Source organism: Cupressus sempervirens, chromosome 11, assembly GCF_028749045.1.
Source record: "Cupressus sempervirens isolate cs-2001-9-10 chromosome 11, ASM2874904v1, whole genome shotgun sequence".
Lineage (NCBI taxonomy): Eukaryota > Viridiplantae > Streptophyta > Pinopsida > Cupressales > Cupressaceae > Cupressus > Cupressus sempervirens.
Window position 1 is genome coordinate 578,589,604 of NC_143128.1, and position 6,622 is coordinate 578,596,225.

The window sequence follows — 6,622 nt, forward strand, 5'->3', positions numbered from 1 at the left end:
ATTTTGAATTTGCTATGCATTCTTTCCTTGAAATTCTCAATATATGCATCAATTATGCCTTCAAAGTCATCTCCCATTTCAGCTATGTATTGATTTGATATACAATGGGTCTTCTCTTCTTCCATACTATATTACCCTTGGAAGGAAAAAAAATTGAACATAAAAGAATAAGCAAACTAAAAGTGAACCAAAACTACATGGATTTGTCTTTTATGCTCAAATGCTCTCCATTTTTTTCTCAATTGGCTCAGCTACAACTCAGCAAGGTCAAAAGAAATATTTTTCTTGTCTACCTTAAAAGCCAACATCCAGATATTCACATGGTACACTATTTGGTTGGCTAAAACCATATATCTTATGTGTAATCACATGAATACCAAACTTCATCGTCATGTTAGTAACACCATTTAGCTTCATTGCTCTATCATCCCACTTGGCAAGAGTCTTCTTTGCTAGTTTAACCCAACCTAGGGTTTTAGTTGTTTTGGCTTTGTCAACCATGGGAAACCCATTAACCATATGGATTATTTTCTTCATGATCTTGATGTGTTGGTCGAGCCAGAATGACATGTCATGAACATGACTCAAGATGAACCTAATCCACTTAATTTGGAAAACCCTTGGCATATGTAGAATGTGAGTTAAGCCATTCACTTCTAGGTGTTTGTGCTTAGGTTTTAGGTTTCTGTCCACATACAATGCTTTATATGCTTGATTTAGTTCTAAGGTTCCTAATTCTTGAATTGAACAATGATAGAAATATCCAACATCATGAAATAATGGTACCTTTGGTGGAATTTTAGAGTGTGCACTGATTGGGTCCAATACCTCTGAAATCATAGGACAAAGTTTGAACTTCAGAGATTTTCATACGGCATTACTTTCCAAGATCTTGGAACCCTTCTTGATCTTTTTGCTAGATGAGGATGCCATAATGCTTGATGATGGAAGGATAATCCTTGACAAATTCACACTGAGTTGCTCTTGGGGCTCAAGATTGCTCTGTTCCTTTTCCTTTGAAATTCATGGTAAAAATTGAAAACTTTCAATTCTTCCTTTTAAACAAAATTTATCTTTAAGTCACCATAAAAGCATTGTATGACAAACAACTTGGTGATAGCTTGTTTAACTTGGTAGGCATGAAATGCTCAACTAAATACCTTTAATCTTCAACTAGGTAAGCACAAGCTTGATTAGCTCTTTGAACTCGGTATATTCCATCTAAACTCAGTTAAAACTTTGAACTTAGTTAGGTCATGCAACCCAATGTTTTCTCAGTTATGTCTAAGTTACTTGGCTCAAACTATCATTCAACTCATTGATCCCAATACATCTAAAATGCTGATTTGGATGTTCTTGCTTCCTTGACTCGAACTGATATAGAATGTTTCTTTCGAATCATTGTTCCAATGATCTCCTTAGATAATTAGCTTGAAGTGGTTGCATCACCCAACTCATTGATTTGGGTGTCAACGTTTTAATGACTTTGACTTGTATTCTCTGGAGATTTCCTTACCCATTGTTGCCTCATTTGATTTATGATATTGTCTTCCTTTTCTTTCTTTTCATCTTCAACTATAGCTCAGTTCATATTGTTTCTAGCTAGATGACCAAGTTCTTTGCATATAAAAAATCTCTTTGTAGGGTTTGTCTTCCTCATGTAATTTCTTATGCAATTTTCTCCAATGTGTCCAAACTCAGTACATGAGTGACATATGCTCCATTTTTAATAATCCCAAGAAAAGATAGCTTTCACAATTTGTTCTTCTTGATTAAATCTCTTGGTTTTTCATTATGAAGATTTGTGCCCTTGTTCGTTGCATTTCAAACATTTTCCTTCAAACTTGGTTTTCTCTATGCATTCACTTGCTCTATGTCCTTGTTGTTAATTGTAACATTTTCCACTAAATTTTGATTTACCATTGCTCCAACACTTTTTTGATGTATGACCTATCTTTCCACAATGATTACATGTAGGCCTTATATTCTTTTGAGCTCCTTGACCTAATGATTCATCTTCATCTATATGCCCTAATATTTTTTTGCCTTTGTGTCTAAATTGAGTTTAATCATTCAATTGATTCATTTTTTCTTGAGGTTTCATCATCCTTTCAATGGTTTTCCTTTCTATACTGAGATCATTGTTTAATCTGGCATTATCTATCCTCAAGTTGATAAGTTCTTGAGTTGCACAATTGAGTTGATTTACCAAATGTTCTTGCTAAAGAGATAGGTGATGAATTTTATTATCCTTTTCTTCTATCTTTTTAGTTATAAATATTTTCTCTTAATTTTCCATATCTTTTTGTTCCATGTTTTCACACATTCTAACTGATTGAATTTCTTGCTCTCTTTTCAATTTTCTAACTTCTTCATGTAGAGGGAGATTCTTTTCAAGTAGATCTTTGATTGCTACATTAGCTTCATCTGAATTTCTATCTTGGCAAATATCTTCAATTCTTTCTTTTATGTAGATATTTTCATTCGTGTGTGATACTAGTTCTTTTCTTCCTTGCAAAGATTTAGAGAGTTTCTCTTCATTTTCTTGAATTTTTCTATGGCCAATTGTAGATCCAACTTTACATTTTCAATAGCTTTTCTAGTCTATACACTTCTATTGCCTTTGATCTTTTCTCAAATTGCTAAAACTCTAATATGATAACTTAGCTCTGATACCAATTGTTGGAAATGTGTGAAATAGGCTAGTTGATTAAGATGGAGGGGTGAATCAGGAACCAATAAAAATTTTACTTCAATTCACCATTCAATCCTTTATAAGCTAAACTGATCTAATTGCATGCATGAAAGACTAAAAGCAATAGAACATTCATAATGCTTGACATAATATTGGTAAGCTAGAAACATTCCAAATAGAAAGTAAAACTAGGGTGGGGATGATACCCATAAGCTTTAGTACTACAATATAAATTTGGCCTATTAAGGCTTACAATTGATCACTGTTGGTAATATGCCTTATTAGGAGAAATAAGGATTGTTAAGTCCACCTTGTAAAAGGATTTATAAAATACAATGAAGTATATACCCATTTAGGAGATTTTGCACAAGACTGTTAAGTCCACCTTGTTTGAGGATTTGACTAATGCACCTATTAGGATGAGACAGTAGTTGATCTCTACTCTACAAATCAGTTTGTTGAATGAGATTCCTTTGATGTAGAACGATCACCTTAATGTGATGGATGCAACTCTTCTTTTCCTTATACTACTTGTAACCTTTAGTCTTCTAATTCACATTCATACTTATGCTCCATACATGTTACTTTCTCATTTGGATATGATAAGATATCTTAAAAATATATCAATCAAATAATTATCTTTTGGAATTAGCTACAATGCCATATTCAACAATCTTCACCAAGTTGCTGACACTCGAGTTTAGAAGTCCATTCAATTGATATACTAACACTCTAAAACATAGTGAATTCAACAAACTCTGGCACTCAGTTAACACTGGTGGTTGGTCCACATTGATCACTCAGGAGTAGGTGTGAACTCAATTAATACTAATGACTCAGTAAACATTCTAGAGCTTGGTTGGCACTATCTTTCTGTATTTCTTGGTTACCACTCTAGGACTAACTAAGTCGATACTATCTACAAGGTTAACTCTATCATGCTTGACAATAATGAAATCAACCAAATTATGACTAAGTGTTTTGGCACTAATTGACAACTAGTTTGGCCATAAGGTCAACAATATCTCATCAATATTTACTTTATATTGCATAGGCCTCAACCATGTAACCCTTAGTGTAATAGACTGGGCATAGGTGTAGTCAACATCCACCATGAAGAAAATATGATCATAGTAATGATCAAAAATTGACTTGGGGATTCTCATTCCATTCTTAATTTTTTCTTTAAATTCATCAAAATATCCATCCAAATTAGTTTCAAAGTTCTCTCCTAGTTTCTTTAAAACCATTGATCTACTTCGTTATAGTTCTGGATTTGTCCCAAACAATTTCTCTAATGGTAGGAAATGAATTTTGTTCATAAAAGAATATGCTCAACAATAGTGAGCCAAATTTATGTGAAGTGTTCTTAAACTTCCTTATGGATCTTGGATTTTCTATGAATTGGATCAATTACATAGCTAGATCAAGTCATAAGTATTATCCTTCTTTAGAATTTTGTAACCCAAATCTAATGCTACACATAGTACACTATTCAATCGACTTGACTAATAGAATTTGTGTGCAATCACTCTGATTGCAAACTCAATAACAAGATGGTCAATACCATCAATTGATATTCATCAGTCATTCCTTTTAGCCTCTGTCTAATCCTCTATCACATTCCTAGCTACACATCAAATGGTCTTTACAAGGTCCAGGATAGGGTACATGGTAACGTAATGAATAATTTCCTTTGTTATCTTGATTGGCCCATTCTACAGCCATAACTTCATGTCATCTACACTACTTAAAATTATTTTGACTCATGAATTCAACCTTAAATTCCTTGCAAAAAGATAAGGCATGGGTGAGGCCTTTCTCAACAACCACTATTTTCTTTTCTTTCAAAACTTCATTCATGTACAATATTTCATAAGCATTCATTGGTTCAAAATCACACATTTCTCTAATCTTACACATATAGATTGATCACACATCACACACCATGGGGAAAAATGGATAATATGGTGCCAGATGTGTCTCCAATCATTGGAACTTTTGGATATGCCCAAAATTTTGGTGGGGGGCATCTATCATTTTTCACAATATGTGCATTGTTATCCTTCAATGCTTCCTTTCCACTTTGAGATGTAGATGATACCATTATCAACTACAGTTTGAAAACTTCAAATTAAAATCACAAAGTAATAGACTTTTTTCCAAGAAAATTTTCAACCTCACTTGTTTTTTCTTTTATCTATGGCACACTATTGAATCTTAAATATTTTGTACAAATTGCTCTATCAATCGCCTTTGAATTTCTCTGGAGATTCTTTGATATCTAGGTGAGTGAAAATGACCTACAAAATTTTCTATATAGTTTCAAATGATTGAATTAGGTCATTAATAAATACTTCATACAATGGTGGGTGCAATACAACTAGCTTGGTCTTAACATAAGAACTCAGTTGGCACAATACCTTCCTTTCATCACTCGGTCAAGACCACCACTCAGTCACCATTACCATTTCCACACTTGTCTTTCTCAACATATCAGCTCAATTTGTATGGGAGTCTAGTTCACTCGATCATTATAGACACTAATACTAATACTTAACACCAATTATTTGTAGAACTCTTTGATCAATTCTTGCCTCAAATCTATCCTAGTGTATAATGTATCATTCAAATGTATAGTTCCTTGCACACCTTCTTTTGGTTAGTTAGTAGTAGTGTGATCACCTGATCCATTGGATTGGGTTACCTTAACTTCATTGGCTCTATTATTGGGCCTGCTTCTTGATTCTTTCTCCAAGTTTAATTCATCTTGTTATTTTTTTATCTCAAGAATATTTTCACCTTTTCTTTGTTCATTTCTAGGTGATAGTGCTCCAAGATGGCAGTTTATGCTTGCATTTCCAATCTTGTGACAATTATAACAAACCAAACTTCCATACATCCAACTCTTAGATTTTCCTCTAAAGTGTGTTCTGATCCAATATTTTGCATTATGAACATATTGACCGGGAAAATGACAACTTTAATTTGTGTTATAATCCCAATTATGGATGTTAATTTCTTTGGATGCCTTTTCCTTAAGTCTTGGTTTTCCAACTAGTTTTTTTATTAGATATGCATTCTTGAGCTCTACGTCCATACTTCTAAAATTTGTAGCAATATCTTTCAAATCTAGGTGCAAAATATGTATTAGTAGCTTTTGACCTACATTCATGTGCTTTTTGTCCTTGCTTCTTGTAAATTAAAATAGTACCCACTAAATTTTTGGTTTAGGATTTTTCTTACCATTCTTGCTACTGTGGATATTGTTTGTGTGTCTTTGTTTCCCACAGTTATAGCATGTAGGTTTTTTGTTGTTTTTCTTTGCATTCCTATGTTCTCCACTCTTTGATGGTTCTCCTTCCTTAGTATGTGATAGGTGCTTGGTATATCATAGTCCAGAGGTGTCACTAGGTGTTCTTGGTGTTCTCATTAGTTCCTCAAAGTATCTCATGGCTTCATTAGGTATGTTCATCCTCTAAATGAGTTCCTTTTCAAATCTTAACTCATTCCTCATATTTGCAATTTCCATGTCCTTTCTATTTAGTTCTTGATTTGCAAGAAACAATTGATTCACCATTTCCAATTGATTGTTTGTGAGCTTTTACACATCATATGTCCTTTCATCAACTCTAGTAGTCATTTGTCTCTTATCTTCTGATTCCATTATTTTGTCTTCCTCAAATTTCAATTTTAGTTCAGTCACTTCACATAGTATTACTAATTGAATTTTATGCTTTCTTTTTAATCCTTTAACCTATTCATTCAATATATTTTTTTCTCTCCAATAGGTTTTCTATCACTACATTAGTTTGACTAGAATCTCCATCATTAAGTAGTCCTTCAGTGTCTTCTTCTTAATATTGAGTGTCATCTAGATGGATAGCCAATTATTTCCTTCTCTCTAAGGATTCCTTCAACTCCTCT